Source organism: Pan troglodytes, chromosome 9, assembly GCF_028858775.2.
Source record: "Pan troglodytes isolate AG18354 chromosome 9, NHGRI_mPanTro3-v2.0_pri, whole genome shotgun sequence".
Classification (NCBI taxonomy): Eukaryota; Metazoa; Chordata; class Mammalia; order Primates; family Hominidae; genus Pan; species Pan troglodytes.
In genome coordinates, this window is record NC_072407.2 from 85,092,749 (window position 1) to 85,110,053 (window position 17,305).

Sequence of the window (17,305 nt, forward strand, 5' to 3'; positions counted from 1 at the left end):
TATTCCCACAAATTCATAACAAAATGAGGTACTCAAAGGCTCACTGTAGCACAGTTCCCAACAACCATTAAAACAGGTAAGTTGGAGCAATATGCAAATACATGGGGGAAATGCCCAAAATATATTAAGCAAAAGAGAACAAGCAGAATTACATGTGTTATAATAATATTGCTAGTACACATATGGGGAAAAATGACAGAAGAATACACATCAAAATCTAACAGTTGATTATCTTTGTGGGTAGAATTAAAGAGAACTTTCCCTATACAGTCCATGTGTTTTTCTGTAATGAATTTTAATTAATCTTATGTTATTTCTTTCTTTTCTTTTCTTTTTTTAAGACAAGGTCTCATGATCAGGGCTCACTGCAGCCTTGACCTCTGGGGCTTAAGGGATCCTCCTGCCTCAGCCGCACCCTTCCCCGTAGCTGGGACACAGGTGTGCGCCACCACACCTAGCTAAAAAATACAAAAATATCTTCATATTTTTTGTAGAGACAGAGTTTCACCATGTTGCCCAGGCTGGTCTCAAAGTCCTGGACTCAAGCAATTCACCTGTCTCAGCCTCCCAAAGTGTTGGGATTACAAGCATAAGCCACTGCGCCCAGCCAATCTTATGTCAATTCTAGAATCAAAAAACAAATTTGAGATATATATTTAGGTACCTTTTCCCTTCGATTTGGGAACAGCTAATGTTCCTCCTGCATTGCTCCCTCTAGTAATGTCACACATAGAGTGCCAGCTGTAGAAGTTTCCAGTCACAGAATACAGGATTGTATTTAGAAAGGATATAAAACAACACTTACAATGTCCCAAAAAGTGGTATCCCAGCCCATAGGCTGATTAAATACTTGAAATGACTAGGAAAATCACTACCTCCTGAAGCAGCCCTTGATGTGTTCTAGCTTTGCTATGACATTCCTGATGACGTTCAGGAATGCCAGCTGATCATATACCAATATCTACAACGTGTCAGGTTAAACAAATGGAATCATTATCACATCCAAGAAAACTAACATTGTTACTGATTATCTAATATGTAGCTCCCATTCAAATTTCCCCAATTATCCTGAAAATGTCTTTTCTAGCTTTTTTTTTAAGTCCAGGATCCAATCTAGGATTACATGTTCCATTTGGTTGTCATATCTCTTTAGTCTCCCTTAATATAGATCGTCCCTCATACCTTCCATTTTTGTTGTCTTTCATGCGTGACATTTTTGAAGATCATAAGCCAGTTATTTTGCAGTATGTCCCACAATCTGGATTTGTCTGATTATTTATTACGGTTAGATTTTTTTTTTCTTTTAATAGAGACAAGAGCTGGGCACAGTGGCTCACACTTTGGGAGGCTAAAATGGGAGGACCACTTGAGCCCAGGAGTTCAAGACTAGCCTGGGCAACATAGTGACAGTTTGTCTCTACAAAAAAAAATTTTAATTTAGTCAGGCATGGTGGTGCACACCTGTGGTCCCCACTACTCAGGAGGCTGAGATGGGAGGATCCCTTGAGCCTAGGAGGTAGAGGTTGCAGTGAGCTGTGATCACACCACTGCACTCTAGCCTAGGCAACAGAGTGAGGCTCTGGAAAGAAAGAGAGAAAGGAAAGAGAGAAAAGGAAAGGAATGGAAAGGAAAGGAAAGGAAAAGACAGAGTCTCCCTATGTTGCCCAGGGTGGTCTTGAACTCCTGGGCTCAAGTAATCTTCCTGCCGTGGCCTCCCAAAGTGCTAGGATTCCAGATGTGAGCTACTATGCCCAGCCCCATGGTTAGATTTAAGTTAAGCATTTCCGGCAAAAATTCTACATCAGTGATGTCGTGTGCTTCCCATTGAATCAGGTTGTGTAGTTACACTGAATTATCTTTTTCCTCATTTTGTCACTGTGGATACTAAACAAGCACCACCCAATAAATAAAATGTTTAAAAGGATAAATAATGTTAAAAACAGCTACCATGAGCACCAGCTATACCAAGCATAGTGTCAGACATTTAAAACACATGATCTCATCATGTGAACCTCACAACAACCTTACAAAGAAACAGAGGCTCAAAGAGATTAAGTAATTTGCTCAAGGACACACGCGTACTGATACAAAAATATGTGCATGTACATACGAACTCCAGCACATAAATATGTATACGTATACAATTTAACATGATCTCAAAGGTTCATGGTCTTCCTGAGGACCTTTCAGGCATGAAAGGCTAACTGCTATGTTAGGCTAATCTTGAGGAGGCCTACCTAGTTCTCAAAAGTTGGCTTCCTATAGGGAAAAAACTAAAAATAAATTAACTGTGGTCCATATTAAATTCCTCCATACTTGGAAATGCCCTTATTTGGAGATGGATCACATTTCCACCACAGCCAAGAAAATAGGGCAATGGTTCCCTAAATTATTATACTATTCTGATGTTTCATTTCTGCAACAAAATGAGAAAGCCCAATGTAGAGAATTTTTCATAAAGCTAAATATATTTTCTATGAGATAAAAGTGAGGAGGCATTTTCAATTTACTACAGAAGAATAACTATTGTTCACAGTACATTCAATTTTATTTTTTGTAATTTTACTAATCTATATAATTCAAAAGTCTGAGACCCATTGATTCAGGGAACTCTGTGCAATTAGAATGATTTTTTTGAGAAACTGACTTGAATAAAGGAAGTTCAGCCCAAAAAGAAACCAGATCTGAAATATTTCTGAATTTCCCTAAAAGTGATCACAAAATATCTCAAAAGCTGAAAGTGTCAAGAATACTTTTTTTGTTTTGAGAGAGTCTCACTCTGTGGCCCAGAGTAGAGTGCAATGGCACAATCTCGGCTCACAGCAGCTTCCGCCTCCTGGGTTGAAGTGATTCTCCTGCCTCAGCCTCCTGAGTAGCTGGGACTACAGGCATACACCACTACACCCCCGCCTAATTTGTATTTTTAGTAGAGACGGGGTTTCACCATGTTGGCCACGCTGGCCTTGAACTCCTGACCTCAGGTGATCCACCCACCTCAGCCACCCAAAGTGTGGGGATTACAGGCGTGAGCCACTGTGCCTGGCCTAGAATACATTTTAATGGGTCTCTTAAAAGCATTTTACATTTGGCATCTGTATTATTACTAATACAGTCCTCTTCCAATGTGTTGATATTTCCTGCTTTCGAATAGGCCCTTAGTGACTTAGGTTAATTCACTCACTCTACCAACATTTAGAGTCCCTAATTTGTGTGAGGCATTCTGTTGGGTGCCTGGAAACACAGTCTGGAGCGCTTTTGCTTGCCTTCATGTCTAGGATCAAAGGTGTGGATGCCTCCCGCACCCATCACCCCTACCCCCCAGCCTAGTATTGCCAAAGTACCTCTTTGTACGTGATTATTTACATTTGTCTCCCTCACCTGAGTGAATTCCTCCAAAGTAAACAGTATCTTATTCAATGTTGTTTTCCTAGCATGGTGCATGGAAAACTGTTATAACAAATAAGTAAATTGAGTATACTGTTGTTTTCCATGCTGGGGATAAGTATAAATTATTGGAATAAATACATTGTACAGATGAGGAAACTAAAGCTCAGAAAAAAAAATGTGATATGTCCAACATCATACAGCTAATAAATAAGTAGTGCCCAGTGTGAGAAAGCCTCGTCCAGAGCTCTCTTCTACTCCATCATGCCACATCCTACACATGAACAGCAAGAGTGAAAGATCTTAGATGTCTTCCAGGAACCTCAAACTCAGCATGTCCAAAGGTCCTCCCTTCGGAAAACAAAAAGACCTGGTTCCCATTCAGTGTTCTCTTTCTCTGAAAACGTCATCCCCAGTTGCTCAAGAAAAAAACTCAAGTCATTTCATGACTCCCTTTTCTCCCTATCCCCCCATCCAATCAATCAACAAATCTTATCAATTACAATTTTCAAAGTTAGTGTCGGCCGGGCATGGTGGCTCATGCTTGTAATCCCAGAACTTTGGGAGGCAGAGGCAGGTGGATCACCTGAGGTCAGGAGTTCGAGACCAGCCTGGCCAACATGGTGAAACCCCGTCTCTACTAAAAATACAAAAGTTGCCAGGTGCGGTGGCTCACGCCTGTAGTCCCAGCACTTTGGGAGGCTGAGGTGGGTGGATCATTTGAGGTCAGGAGTTTGAGAGACCAGCCTGGCCGACATGGTGAGACCCTATCTCTACTAAATATATAAAAATTAGCTGGGAGTGGTGGGTGCCTGTAATCCCAACTACTTGGGAGGCTGAGGCAGGAGAATCGCTTGAATCCAGAGATGGAGGCTGCAGTGAGCTGTGATCATGCCACTGCACTTCAGCCTGGGCGACAGAGTGAGACTCTGTCTCAAAAAAAAAAAAAAAAAATACAAAAGTTAGCTGAGCATGGTGGCGGGCACCTGTAATCCCAGACATTAGGGAGGCTGAGGCAGGAGAATTGCTTGAACCTGGGAGGCGGAGGTTGCAATGAGCCGAGATTGTGCCATTGTACTCCAGCAAGGGCAACAAGAGCAAAACTCTGTCTCAAAACAAACAAACAAACAAACAAAAAAACTTAGTGTCTCTCTAAACCCTCTGTCACCACCCTAGATCTAAGCACCATCATCCCTCATACAGACGACAAAAATTATTTGCTACTTAGTCTCTACACATTCACTCTGACCAAGTCTTTCCTTCAATCTCCTCTACTTAACAGCCAGGATAATATTTTAATATCATCCTACATATGCCATTCATCTAGTTTTTTAAAGCCAGGCTAGGTTCTCATTACCCTTAGGATAAAGACCAAAATACACCTGTAGCTCAAAGAACTGCCTACTCTCTAGCCTCTGCCCACCTCTCCAGCCTCATTCTTCATTCTAGTCTTTCTCCTCTTGCTCTGTCTCTAACTTCCTTTCAAATCCTCAGGTTCACCACTCTTCCCTTTGAACTTTGAACATAAAGTTGCCTCTGCCAGAAACCTTTGTCCCACTATAAGCATCTCCCACTGCCATCCTGAATTACTACTTCCGTTTATCCTCCAAGTCTCTTGAAGTGTCACTTCCTATAGGAAACCTTTCCTGATAACCCTAGACAAGGGGAAAGTACCATGTCAGGCACTCCTACCCAACCCTTTTGGAAATGGCATTCATCACACTTGCAATTATTTATTAAGTATATCCCCTATTAGAATATAAGCTCCATGAGGTCAGGGAAAGCATTTGTTTTCACTCATGTATCCACAGTGCTTAGCACATGGTAGCTGATCAATCAATATAAATTGTCAGAATTATAGGTTGGGGCCAGATTATAGAGGGCTATAACATCAGTAAACCAAAGAGCAAGGATCATTATCCCTTTGCAAATAAGTAAACCGAAGCAGAAAGAAATGAATAGTTATTTAAGGTGCCAGAGACAGCAGTGATGAGGCCAAATCTAACACTACATTCAGCCCATTTCTCCTCCCTAGGACAATAAAAGAAACTTTGGTGAGTAAGGAAGTATTTCAGAAGAAGAAAATTAGGAATGAGAAGATGGTGCATAAAAGGTCTAAGAGGACAGCTTCTGAATCTGCCTGTTACACTAGTTGCCTCCAGATGGATAGCAGTTAGACTTTCCACACCTAGAGGAGCACTGCTGTTACATAAACAAATATAGCCACTATCACACTCTTCCCATTAAGAGAAGAGTATAAAATAACAAACTTCTTTCCTGCACAGAGAAGAAACAACCAGGGTGGGTGGGGAACTGTTTTCCTCCAAGTATCTTCAAAAAACCAAATGGGCAGTTTGGCCACCTGGATTGCTACTCAGCAATCCACAGGGAACAGGAAGAAAGAGAGGGGAAAGATCAGCCTTCCCACCACCAGCTGCAGCAAGGATAAGGAAAAAAAAAATGTATTATATAAGGCAAGCCACTTGAAGACTACTTATTCCTTGGGAATTATGAGAACATTTCATGTAGAGCATTTAAAAACCTTGCTAATCCATAGGCAGGTGCCAGTGAAAGGAAAAGTGGCATGAGCCCAACTGCAGCATTTCATTGTTCACATGCTGCTGGGGCTAAATTATGTCTGTCACAGGAACTACAAACCAGACCAGGGGTCAGGCTCATTGCTGCTCATCCTGCCAAGCACAGACTGCAAGAAAAAGAAAAGGCAAAGAAATTCTCTTCAAAGAGGATTCTGCAAAAATATTCACATAGTCTACATCCACCCAGGAGTTCCTAGGTGAAGTGGAGGACCAGGGAGTGTGTTCTAAGATTGAAGAGAAAGAGATGTGATATGCTGGTGATAAAGGAGAGGTTTTGAAACAGAAAGGAAAAATGTAAAATGCAAATGGAGACATAGGGAAATAAACAGAATTTCAAGAGATGTGGGTGGGATGGGGTGGGGTGGGGGGAAGAAATGAAAGTACAGGAGAGAAGGGTAGGGTGTCCAGAAGAGCAGAGCGTCATCAACAGAGAGACGTAGAGGCAAAGGCTAACTGTTGATCTTTTCCCAAATCCAAAAGCTGCTCATTGGCATCCCAATAAATCACTCTACTACAAAGCCCATACAATGGACTGTCCTTTGCATTCAGCATCAAGCAGCATTTAATGAAATATCACACAGCTACAACTTTGGAGACCTAAGGATCTGAATTTAAAATGAACAAAATTGGCTTAGCAGCAGAAGACAGCCAGTAAAGACTTTCCCCCATGTCTGACTCAGCTAGGAAACGGTTTAGCATTCTAGAGTTAAGCAAATACTCTGGCATTTCTCCTTCTTTTGACATTCCAAGAGGGGGTGTGGTTGACCCCAGGCCCATTCATTTCCAAGGGTGTAGATCTCTCAGCCAAGACTGGCCCCGTCTGTTGTGGAGCCAGCCAGCTGTTTATCTCAAAGTAACATATCTATTGCCCTAATCATCCCTATAACTCTTACAAGAGCATCATGTAAGTCAGAATGCTTTCTCTGTTAAATGTCAGTTCGTTTAAAAAAACAACAATAACAAAACAACCAAAATCACTCTTCCATGGGCACCTTTCAGTAATGGCAAATGAAGGTTAACAGCGCTTCTAACTTTCCCTTTCTCTAATGTGTTAAAATGAACCCCTCTTCCCTAATCGATCTCTTCAAACCGTTATTTGTGAGTAGTGACTATGCCTCAGGAAACAGCAGCTCATTATGGTACCATTGTCAGTGGCAAAGAGCCTATGCAATGTAATTTAAAACACACAAGCACAAATCTGTCGGCTCCACTTCCAAACAATCTTGAATCCAGCAGTCGGAGAACGGAAAACATTTAACAAAAACGCTGCTTCCAGCAGCCTCAAAGAACCTTCGCCAGACACGTGAAATGTTTCTGACTGGCACGGAGTGCACCATTAAAGGACACTGTCACCTCAAATCAGCAGAAAAGGCGAGACAAACCACATAGACATACACACATAAAATAAAGCCCTACAAAACTTAAGCACGTTCATCTTAAAAATTAATAACTAGTGCTCGTCCAAGCGACATTCAAATGTTCTAAAGTAGTGCGACCACATTAAATCACTGTCTCCATTTCTCCCCACGCATCACCCCTTCCCACTCAAACCTCAGCTCTAGGGCCGTGTGTGACAGGACTGCAGTCCCCCACCTCTGCCTTCCTCAGATTTTCCAAGAGCACTCCCCAACATCCTTCCCAGCCCAGCCCCCTCTCTCCGCCTCAAAAAGGTTGAGAGGAGTTGCGACTAGGGAATTGGCAGGCACCCGTCCTCTGGCGGGGGAAGGTTGCTGGAGTTGTTCTTTGCAGTGACCCAAATGGCACAGAGCTTTTCCCCTCAGCAGTGCCTGCAAGCCTCTCCCCAATCCCCCCGACCTCCCCACCGCTCACAGCTTCCCAAAAGAAAGCCTTGAGAACTAAGCGGGAGGAATAACTTGGTAGAAGCATTTGAATAAATCACTTCAACTCACCTGGTTTGGGATTTTTCTCCCCACCCCAGGCATAAACAGAAATGGATGTGCGAATGAGTCACGCACGCAAGGGAAGGTCTGCGATGTCCTGAGTCCAAGGGCTGGAGTCAGTCCCTGCCCTGGTGCTGCGGCTACACTTAGCTCAGCTGGAGCGAGCGGCAATCGCAAGCCCAGCAGCAGCAGGGGGTGGAGAGACCGTAGCACAATGAATGCAGTGGGGCTTTTGCAATGACATCATCCCTCTGTCCAAACGTCCCCAATAGCCATGCTCGGGAGCGGTGCTTTCTGGGAACTGTGGTCTTCTTACGTCCTGGAGGGATACCTAGGCAATCCCCGAAACTACAATGCCCAAAATGCTCCAAGTGGGAAGCGCCCAGAGTGAAGGAGCAAAGGGGACTCGGCCGCCATGTTAGGAGTACTGGGACGATTCCGCGGAGCCGGGCAGAGGTTTTAGGGGTGCGCGGGAGTCAAGTGGTGGTTCAGTGGGGACGGTGAGGTGGAGGACGACCTGGTCGGATAGCCGCGGGCACGAACCTGGGAACCAGAGGGTGGAGGCCATGCTGGGGACTGATGTAGGGCGGGACCGACTGGAAGCGGCATCCAGAGGCCCAGTGAGCCTCGGTCTCAGCTCCTGAAGGGGTTGCATGGGGCCCTACGCTTCCTTCTCCATTTTTTAGCTAAGAGATTGAGAGAGTCGGTTTACTTTTGGGCTTGGAGTATCATTTAGATCTGTTAACAGTACAGTTGAGAGAGTTGGTGTCTTTTGTTGAGGTGCGAGGACCCGAGGCGGCGACCCTCGCCTTTATTCGGAGAAGCCCACTTCCACCCACAGAGTTGGGGTAGTCCTCCGAAATGCATTTTTGTTTTGCCGTTTGTTTTCCAACCCCCTTTCACTCTCCCCAAAGCTTCAGATTCACTGATTTTTCATACAGGAATGATTAACAAAGGCGTCCGAAGAAATCGTTGTTGGAAGGTGGCCAAAGTGGAAAGAGAGGTTGCTTTGGCCCTGCAAGTAAGAAGAGAGAAGGAATAGCCTGAAGGAGTAACACTAAATTTAAAATGACACTTTTTTACCAACCAGCGAAAGCAGATGTTCAAAGGGGATATTGGCCAGGTGCGGTCGCTCACGCCTTTAATCCCAGCACTTTGGGGGCAGACGCGGGGAGATAGCGTGATACTAGGAGTCCAACCCCGGCCTGGGCAACATGCGGAGACCCCGTACCGTCTCTACAAAAACATTAAACAAAAAAATTAGCTGGGCATGGTGGTGTACCCCTGTAGTTGCAGCTACACTAGAGGCTGAGGTGGGAGGATCTCTGAGCCCGGGATGTTGAGGCTGCAGTGAGCCTCGATCCTACCACTGTGCTCCAGCCTGGGCGACAGCAAGCCCGTGTCTCAGAAAAGGCGGGAGGGGTGGGATATTATTGATGATAGGCCTTCTGACGTCTGGCAATAGATTACAGAGTAACATCGGTCATGGATAAATTTTTTTTTTAACTAAGTGACTGAAACCAAAGTTAATTGTCTTTTGAGTGATTTTGCACAGTATCTCAAAATGAACTGTACTTTTTTTCTTGTGTCACTGAAACAGTGCTGTGTGTTCTTTTTCAGAGTCTGTCACACTAAGATGAGAAATATCCTTTCTTCCTGAAGGTGTCTGACGTGTAAAAATACTGATATACTTTGTGCTGTTTCCTCCCTTCCCTTTTGCACATTATTCTGAAACAACATTAACTAGTTACTTTGCGTCATTGAAGGTATGCACTTCCCCTCTATGTTAGGAGTGAATAAAATTAAAAATAGATCCTTATAGCAAAGAAAGGCAGATAGAATGATTAAAAATGACCAAAACATGTTAGAAACAGTCTCTCAGGTGTATGCAGATGGTAATTACAAAAATACTTTTTCGAAAAATGATCTTCTGTGTCATGTTTCTGGGAACAAGTCAAGATGAATGAGTTTGATTTTTAAGCAGAAGTAGTATGTGTTGGTGTCATCCATGAATACACCAGTGAAAAAGCCTCAAAGTTGTTGTTATTCAGAAACTTCTCTAAGTAATGGTGGTAAGTACAGGAAAAGGAACAATGTCTACCATTTTCTTTCTAACCTTCGATTTAACTATTGTAATGTTGTAAGCTTAACAGAGATTTACACTTAGGCTTAATTTCAAGCTCTTCAATCATTTTTCCCGGTTGGTGATTCAGGTGTATTCTCATGTCTTATGTAAACTTATCATGAGTCTTGTTGATTTATAATATATTTCTTTATATAAGCCATAGCCTTGTCAGTTTGAGTTATATGGAAGACAAATTGTAGGGGAAAAGAGCAACAGATTACTCAGAAACCTTCTGTGTGAGCTGGGCATGGTAGTGCATGCCTGTAGACTTAGCTACTTGGGAGGCTGAGGCAGGAGGATCACTTGATCCCATTAGTTTGAGGCTGCAGTGAGCTATGATTGTGTCACTGTACTCCAATCTGGACAACAGTGAGACTATGTCTGTTTTTAAAAAAGAAAGAAAGCTTGTGTTTGAAAAGTGATACCTGTAGAATACAGTGATTTCTATAATTTGTCATGTGTTTGGGTAGTTTGAAGTTCTTCTATCCTTGTATCTAATGGACATCTGACCATAAAGATGAAAAAATCCTGCACTCATTATAAATTTTATTTATAAAATTGATATTTGAGGAGTTGGGGAGGCCAGCTTCTGAAAAAATAACAGTGTCCCATAGAAACACCACAGCTTAGGAAAATATTGTTAAAGTGGAATTAGGAATATTTAGAGGAGGTAAAGCTTTTCATCTCTCAAAAAAGAATTAGGGCCAGGCACGTGGCTGACACCTGTAATCCTAGCACTTTGGGAGGCCGAGATGGGCACATCACTTGGGGCCAGGAGTTCAAGACCAGCCTGGCCAACATGGCGAAATCTCATCTCCAAGAAATAGAAAAGTTAGCCAGGTGTGGTGGCGTGCACCTGTAATACCAGCTACTAGGGTGGCTGAGGCAGGAGAATCGCTTGAACTGGGGAGATGGAGGTGGCAGTGAGCAGAGATTGAGCCACTGTACTCCAGCCTGGGCAACAGAGCAAGACCCTATCTCAAAAAAATAATAAAGAGAATTAGGACATTGATTTGTATTAAAATTATAGGTAGCTCATTTAAGAGTATGAAGCCAATTGCTGTTAGAGCAAGGGTTTTTTTTCAGTAGAGGTGTCAGGATAACCTATACAGCTCTAAAAGTATATGGCTGTTACCTTCCCATCCCTGTTGAAATCTCCAGGGTTAGAACCAAGTATTGTGTTTTTAAAACTATAGGTGAGTCTACAAGAGTTGGGTGGAGTAGTCCTCTACATCCTGTGTTTGTATTTTTGCAGTAAGTCACACAATAACAAAAGCTTTGAGAAAGATTTTAGATTTATTGCTAATTATACCCATGAATGAATTCTGAAAATGTGTAGATAAGGAATTTACCTGGTGAACTGTTTACACATGGCAACTGTGGGAGGGAGAGGGGAGTGAGAGGAGATGAGATCAGTTTTAGCCTTAAGAGGACCAACTGGGCCAAGCACGGTGGCTCACGCCTGTAATCCCAGCACTTTGGGGCCGAGGTGGGTGGATCACGAGGTCAGCAGTTTGAGACCAGCCTGACCAACATGGTGAAACCCCGTCTCTACGAAACATACAAAAAGTTAACTGGGTGTGGAGGCGGGTGCCTGTAATCCCAGCGACTTGGGAGGCTGAGGCAGGAGAATTGCTTGAAACTGGAAGGCGGAGGTTGCAGTGATCCGAGATTGTGCTAATGCACTCTAGCCCGGGCAATAAGAGCAAAACTCCCGTTTTAAAAAAAAAAAGGGGGGGACCAACCATGATATCCTGACTAACCTGTATATTTCTTAGAATGAGAGTTTAACCTAATATTAAGAAAGTCTAACGTTAAGAGACACCTAGTAAGAGCTCAATGCTGTGGTAAAATTATGATAGTTATGCAGAAACTTAAAAGCTGAAGTATCTAGAGACAATATATTGTTTAGAATTTTCTGAAAATAAAAATTTTCTTGCCCTAAGTCTTGAATTTTTAAGTTATTGATGTTAATATTCATGATCTTTGAACAAATGATATTATAATAGAGTATCTTTTAGGTCACAGAGACCCCTTTTTAGAGCTGAGAAATCTTACAAATTCCTCAGCCCATGTTTTACAGATAAGGAAATGGGCATGCACACAGTGAAATTAAAAATTGCCAGTGGTCACACTGTACATTGATGGCAAAAGGCAGGGCAGAATTAGAATCCAGTTATCTTACCTGTTCAGTGTCTTTAATGATACAGCAAGCTCACCACTGTTTCTCTTTACTCTTTAAACAGTGGATTTTTTTTGTCATGATACTCTAGGATTTTGATTTCTTGTATAATGCAGTTCAATACTTGTTTAATTTTAATGTTGGACTCTCAATTTTTAAGACAGTAGTACACATGAAATGTGCTTTATATGTTTCAACAAGAAAATACAGATTTTCCTTTTAATAGAGGAGCTTAAGTTCCTAATTTAAATAATTGAGTATGAGCTTCAGATACTTCAGAGTGGTATTAATAAACTTTGCTTTTCCAAATGGTTTCAGATAAGCATTTAATATTCAAAGCTTCCTCTTTACAGCTTAGGAAGTGGTCTGGTTAAGTGACTTGAGTTCATACAGGAATATATCGGTATGTTCCTAATTCCCATCAAGTGTACCATTATATAATCATATAATCTTGCTAACAGATCTAACAGATTACATTTTTTTTTTTTTTTTTTTTTTTTTGAGACAGAGCCTTGCTCTGTCACCCAGGCTGGAGTGCAGTGGCGCGATCTCGACTCACTGTAACCTCCGCCTCCCAGGTTCAAGCAATTCTTCTGCCTCGGCCTCCCAAGTAGCTGGGACTACAGGCAGGCACTACCACACCCGGCTAATTTTTGTATGTTTAGTAGAGACGGGGTTTCACCATGTTGGCCAGGCTGGTCTGGAACTCTTGACCTCAAGTGATCCGTCTGCCTCTGCCTCCCAAAGTGCTGGGATTATAGGAGTGAGCCACTATGCCTGTCCTCTAGGGAAAATCTTTAATTCATTCTGGACAATGAGAAAACTTTTATTTTTACTTTTAGTTAACAATACTCAGGAAAATAAAAAGTGTGCGTTTTAATCTTAGTAACCCAACTTGAGTTTGAAACAAATTTACATAATTTTAGCTGCTTAATATGCTGCTGAAGATAAATGCAGTAAATATCCCAAGGTCAAGATTTGAAATCCAAATGTCCATAGTAATGATTAACAGGAAAAGAGAGTCCTCTGTTAACTTTATTTCTCAATTTTTTACAGGTTTGGATAATTAAGGGAGCACTAGAAAACTTTTGTTTTTTGTGTTTTTTTTGAGATGGAGTCTGTTGCCCAGGCTGGAGTACAGTGGTACGATCTCGACTCACTGCAATCTCCGCTCCTGGGTTCAAGTGATTTCTCTTGCCTCAGTCTCCTGACTAGCTGGGATTTACAGGCACATGCCACCATGCCCAGCTAATTTTTGTATTTTTATTAGAGACGGGTTTCATCATGTTGGTCAGGCTGGTCTCAAACTCCTGACCTCGTGATCCACCCGCCTCGGCCTCCCAAAGTGCTGGGATTACAGGTGTGAGCCGCTGTGCCCAGCCGAAAATGTTTCTTTGCAAGGATAAATATATGAAGATAAACTTGCCGAGCGTAAATATGTTCATGAATATAGCCACTTAAGGAAATTCAAACATGCAGAGATGTTCAGCTGTATGCAGTTATGTATTCATGAAGTATTCATGTATTCATGAAGCCTTATTTGATGTAGAATCTAAGGGTGCTGCCTATACATAAACTTGCTTAAAGGTTAAAACTTAAGGAATGTTCATCAAAGTCACTTTCTTACACCTAACTCCTGATTTCATGAATATAACACATAGGTGCTTATCAAACTGAATACCTTGGAGACGAGCTGCTCCAGCACCATAAGATAAAATTCAGTAACTGTAATCCTTGAGGTACCTAAGTGATACATTTTTTTTAAGACTGAGCCAAAATAAAACAGCTTTCCTCCTTCCCTACCCTCTCCGACCAAACTTTTAGCCATTTTATTTATTTATTTATTTGAGATGGGGTCTAGCCATGTGGAGTGCAGTGGCTATTCACAAGCATGATCATAGCAAATGACAGCCACAGACTCCTGGGTTCAAGCAATCCTGCCTCAGCCACTCAAGTAACTAGGACTACAGGCGTATACTGGGGCTTCTAGCTATTTATATGGTATTAAGTGACAGCTTCTATAGTTACTTAGTACTTGTCCCTGTAAAACTGCACAGTGTGTATTCTCTTGGCTCAATTATTAGCATATTCTGCCATTTCCTTGTGAATGTTTTGTATTTTATATAGGAAAACCAGGAAAACTTAAGTTTTTAAATATCCTGAAATAAAACAACTGAAGAATTTTGTATTTGCCTTTAAGTGGTAATGTATAAAGTATACTATTGCAGAGATACTTACAGAGTGCTTTCATTGCAATTAAAATACTGCAGCTAACTAGCATGTTCCATATGTGTAATCTAAATGACATACTGGTCATGTGCTATTTCTATGGAATACTAACAGTAGTATGGTACATTTATGCATTCTCAAGAGTTTAAAGTGTTATTTTGGTGATAAACTGTTTACATTTATTTGTTTTTATATTTGGCAGTCTAAATGCAAGAGTCTCCATTTCAGCTGTTTACTCTGCATATCTTTAATGTTGGGCATTATGCCTCTTTCTTGAGTTTCAGTCCTATGACTGTTCCATTTTCAGTATTCATGTTTATGTGTCTTTCTAAAATTGTTTTGCTTCTGTTTCTTGCTGCTCTTGAGACAATTTATGGGCAAATTTTGTTACTTTTCAACTGGCCGTGTATTTCCCTGTGAAGAGTTGCTGGATTGTCTCATTTTCCAGATAAACTGAATTAATGTAGTAGTGAGGAGAAGCCAGATTTCAGAGGTTTGACAAGTGAACGAATGGGAATGAGAAAAGAAGTAGGTACTTAAACTTTTAAGAAGTTTGGCTGTGGAAAAGGCAAGAAATAATGGGTTAGAGAGGGCAGGATTGTAAGGATTTAAGATAGGAGAAGAGGCATAAGCATATTTAAATTTCCCTACTTAAGGGCCAAAATCATACTGTACCTCAGTCTGATAACTTTTTAAAGGAATTCAAGGACACAAAATTCTGCCCTGCCCTGAAATCCAGTCAGGAGGAAGGGAGAAGAGCTCTGAAGTACTTTTGTAGTTTTCTTCTACATAATAATTGATTTTTGTTTGATTATTTTTCTTTCCTATAGCCCCTGTTTGCCAGGTTTTTCATAGCTGCCTATTTAACCAAACTTGTACTCCCAAGAATAGTGCATATTTATGATTCTTAATTCCAAAAACACATGGCAATGATAATGTCTCTGCTTCTTTTGAGAAATTAACTTGGTTCTGAAAGATGGTGTTTGCTTTTCACACCTGTATCATAAATACTTCCTTGCCAAACCTAACTAGGATCCTCACCACCACTGTTAGAGAAAACTGATGCTCAGTTGAACCAGAATGTTAAATGTGAACAGGATTTGTCTGTGTTGTTGCCCAGCTATGTTTATCAATACACATTACCTGGAGGAAGAGAAATCTGAGATAACTGAGTTGATTAGATTACTTACATGAAGATGGTTTAATTGTATCAATACAGAAAAATGCACAAGGAAAGAAACTGACACCTTAAGGCAACAAAGCCCTCCATAAAAAGTAACCGAATTCTGAGAGTTACGAACTAACGTCCATTACCTGAAGTCCTTCTCATTCCATTACCCAGTAACATAAATCAAATTCAGTAAATAAGCTGCTTTATGTCTTGAGAAATTTAACTGGCAGAATAAATGGAAAGAAGTCAGTAAAAAGGGAGCAGTTGAATAAGCATGGTGTCTCACACCAATAACCCCAGCACTTTGGGAGGCCGAGGCAGGTGAATCACTTGAGGTCAGAAGTTCAAGACCAACCTGGCCAACATGGTGAAAACCCATCTCTACTAAAAATGCAAAAATTAGCTGGGCTTGGTGGCAGGTGCTTGTAATCCCAGCTACTCGGGAGGCTGAGGCAGGAGAATCACTTAAAACCCAGGAGGCAGAGGCAGTGAGCTGAGATCGTGCCACTGTACCCCATCCTGGGCAACAGGACGAGGCTCCATCTCAGGGAAAAAAAAAAGAAAAAGCTGAGCATGGCGGCATGTGCCTGTAGTCTTAGCTACTCAGGAGGCTGAGGCAGGAGGATCACTTGAGCCCAGGAGTCGTAGGTTGCAGTGATGCCATTGCGTTCCAGCCTGGGTAAGAGTAAGGCCCTGTTTCAGTTAAAAGAAGGGAGTAACCAAGACAGGTAGGGATTCAGTATAATAAAAGTCAAAAGACGTTGTTTATTACTAGAGCCTGGCACTGTAACCTGGTATGTCCAAACGTGATTTAATTTGCTCTCAAGATGTGCACCAGAAGAAATAACCTGAGGCATTTCAAAGAAAAAACAAAATGTGACCTGCTAGTTCTGTTACTCTGCCACAAGTTAACACATTTTGAACTTAAGTGCAGAGTCCCATACATCCAGTGTGACTCCCCAAATCTCAAAAATTTAGGCTAAAACCTAATTTTGTGTCCAAGCCAGTGCCTGCCTGTTCCTGCTGAATGTAAAACTTTGGGTCCAGCAATCTTCTATCGCTGGAGGGAGGGAGAGGTATGAAAATAATGTTTAATGGTAATTGTTTATTGTCATGGGCCCATATTATACCCAGATTTAGAGAGCTATTTGACACACCTGTAACCTAATGTTAATTTTAACTTAATATCTGCTCAGTCAAGTAAGAGATGCAACTTCATAGAGGTCCATTTAACGTGCCTAAACCTAAGTAGAAACACAAAAGCTATGTATAGTCCCTTGTTTGAGATAACACTAAATTTTTAGAGAATAGCTTGGTACTGTGGTAGACAGAGTTCACTTAAAATGCATTTAACAATTTACAGATAACTGGAAAGTAATTCATTCATCTTAGAACCCTGGTAGGGACATTATATTAAAATATTTGTGTACTAGTTAAAGTCAAAATAGAAATACAGCCTATCACACGGTATTTATACTACTATGCATTATGATTAATAAAGCCACCTAAGGTCGTTACTCCATGATCATGGGAAGTTGTTAGTCATTAAGAGTTCGGGTTTAGCAACAAAAATCTTGCGTTTGAATCTAAACACATTACATGATTTTAAGCATGTTCATCATTCTGAGATTAAATAAAAATTAAGGAAATATATGAAAAATGCTTAATAAGTACCCAAAAGGTAGTATGGTGTAGCAACTTAGAATGTAGACTTCA

At 41.4% G+C, this 17,305-nt stretch overlaps 1 protein-coding gene and 1 long non-coding RNA gene across 9 annotated transcripts in view; one reads left to right on the forward strand and one right to left on the reverse strand.

Annotated features, from left to right (window-relative positions):
* The window catches only part of RAB30 (RAB30, member RAS oncogene family), a 93,030-nt gene extending 84,309 nt beyond the window's left edge, over positions 1-8,721 (reverse strand). Inside the window, exon 1 of one of the 5 annotated variants that reach the window (XM_001175176.6) lies at positions 7,892-8,721. The gene's annotated coding sequence lies outside the window, so the exon portion shown is untranslated. The remainder of the gene's footprint in view (positions 1-7,891) is intronic. The other 4 variants (XM_016921725.4, XM_054661582.2, XM_016921723.4 and 1 more) reach the window with 4 other exon arrangements.
* Positions 8,260-17,305, forward strand: part of LOC100610822 (uncharacterized) — a 35,582-nt gene continuing 26,536 nt past the window's right edge. For 3 of the 4 annotated variants that reach the window (XR_672992.5, XR_672993.5, XR_672994.5), the window contains exons 1-3: positions 8,260-8,347; positions 8,824-9,005; positions 9,503-9,648. This is a non-coding gene — a long non-coding RNA (uncharacterized LOC100610822). Of the gene's footprint in view, positions 8,348-8,823; positions 9,006-9,502; positions 10,411-17,305 lie in introns of those variants that run through there. The other variant, XR_010147297.1, reaches the window with a different exon arrangement.